The sequence below is a fragment of the Ruditapes philippinarum genome, unplaced genomic scaffold, assembly GCF_026571515.1.
Source record: "Ruditapes philippinarum isolate M1 unplaced genomic scaffold, ASM2657151v2 ctg1883_1_1_1_1, whole genome shotgun sequence".
Taxonomy (NCBI): Eukaryota; Metazoa; Mollusca; class Bivalvia; order Venerida; family Veneridae; genus Ruditapes; species Ruditapes philippinarum.
This window is the reverse complement of record NW_026861194.1, coordinates 68,000-68,378: the sequence shown is the minus strand read 5'-3', so window position 1 is coordinate 68,378 and position 379 is coordinate 68,000.

Here is a 379-nt window from a genome sequence, read left to right as displayed (position 1 = left end):
TTTTAAGGTACATGCACCTTTTTTTTTGTATTCAATAAGACCAGAGTGGTCTGACCTAGATACTGAAATCTATTGATTATGTATCAATGCTGAAATTTGGGCTTTTTTCAAGGTTAAAGGATATAAATAGAGAAATTGTCGAGAAATTCAACTTTTTTGTATAAATCAGTTTATGTGATTCCCTGAGACAACTGAAGATGATTCTCCGACAGTAACTGTAGTTAGGGTGTCTGTGGGTTTGCCCTAGCTTGCAGCCAAATAAGCACCTTCAGATTCTTTCAAGTAAGAAGCGATGTTGGTTCTTAACTTAGGTGCCTGTTTGTGCCTGAAATAATGCACAGAAGGGCACCTGAGGTATTCCTCCATCAGTAAAGCTGTC